The sequence below is a fragment of the Rattus norvegicus genome, chromosome 8 (assembly GCF_036323735.1).
Source record: "Rattus norvegicus strain BN/NHsdMcwi chromosome 8, GRCr8, whole genome shotgun sequence".
Lineage (NCBI taxonomy): Eukaryota > Metazoa > Chordata > Mammalia > Rodentia > Muridae > Rattus > Rattus norvegicus.
The window spans coordinates 37,641,235-37,642,722 of NC_086026.1; the positions used below are offsets into that span (position 1 = coordinate 37,641,235).

The 1,488-nt window shown below is 41.9% G+C and overlaps 1 pseudogene; it reads left to right on the forward strand.

The window, feature by feature from the left end:
* Window positions 1–1,155: 1,155 nt before the first annotated feature.
* Window positions 1,156–1,232, forward strand: LOC120094540 (U4 spliceosomal RNA; annotated as a pseudogene).
* The last annotated feature ends 256 nt before the right edge of the window (window positions 1,233–1,488 follow it).

The following is a 1,488-nucleotide window of genomic DNA, read 5'->3' on the forward strand; positions in this document are numbered from 1 at the left end:
GAAACATACCTGGTGGCAAACAAGAAGGGACTTAAGGGGTTGGGGATTTAGCTCAGTGGTAGAGCGCTTGCCTAGCAAGCACAAGGCCCTAGGTTTGATCCCCAGCTCCGAAAAAAAGGAAAAAAAAAAAAGAAGGGACTTAACTCACGGTAACACATCTCAGATAATGCACAACAAAGGACGCTGATTATGAACTTCAAGTTGATAGGGACCAGGCAGAGGAGAATTAGATAGGAAAATCTGGACATCTGCAGTCTAGCAAATTCCAAGTGATTAGAGCCAGACTGGGTGTTGAATTGGTATGGACTTCAAAGAGGAAATCCAGAATATCCCCCAAGAGGCTCTACCTGCAGAAAAATATCATTTCATCTGTATCCAATTTCTTCTCCCCACCTATATTTTCACTACATAGTCTCTCCATTTTCATTCAGGGATGTTAGCCTTCTGTACCCAGCAGGGAATGGCCGTTAGCTCCACTACAGGAGCCTTGTCCACCAGGTGCTCTCCAGTCAGCTGGGTGAATCTGAGCAAATGCCAATGAGCGTTCTGGCATCCGTAGAGCTTTGGTCCAGACCTAGGGCAGTGACTGATGGCTCTGTGATTTGATAATTAGGAGCTGCCAAATGGCCCAGCCAGAAACATTAAAATGGTTGGACAAGGAGTTGCCCTGCTTCTTGGTTTCTTTGAAGGATAACTTGGCTGTGTGTTTCATTGAGCCTAAACATTGTGCTGAACTTGGTCCAGGAATTTAAACAGAGTCATTTAATGTAAATGCTGACAAATATCTTCTTGCTAAAGCACTCTGTTTTCAGGATGGGTTCTCTATAAAGTTACTTTGAATTTGTTTTAATTGAACTAACAATTATTGTGGTGGTTTGAATATACTTGACCCAGGGAGTGGCACTAAAAGAGGTGTGCCCTTGTTAGAGTGGGTGTAGCCTTGTTGGAGGAAGTGTGTTAGGACTTAGGCTTTGAGACCCTAGTCCTCACTGCCTGGAAATTAGTCTTCTCCTCTTTGCCTTCAGAACAAGATGGAGAACTCTCACCTCCTCCCGCCCCATACCTGCCTGGACACTGCCGTGCTTGATAATGGACTGAACCTCTGAGACAGTAAGCCAGCCCCAATTAAATATTGTCCTTTATAAGAGTTGTCTTAGCTTTGCACAGTGGCAGTATCGTAGCCAATGAGGTTTATCCGAGGCGCGATTATTGCTAATTGAAAACTATAAGAGTTGTCTTGGACATGGATCTGTTCCCAGAAATAAAACCCTCACTAAGACAGCCATCTTTAGAGAATACAATGTTGGGCTTGGTACTTTATAAACTGTGTAAGGGACAGCTTAAGATATATCATTTATCCATCATTTCAACCATCTGCTACTTTTCTGTGATAAGAACCTTTAAAATCCTCTCTTATAGCTATATTGTGGTATTTTTGTTTTTAAAATATTTTATTATTATATTTTTAACTAAGCATAAGTATATGCA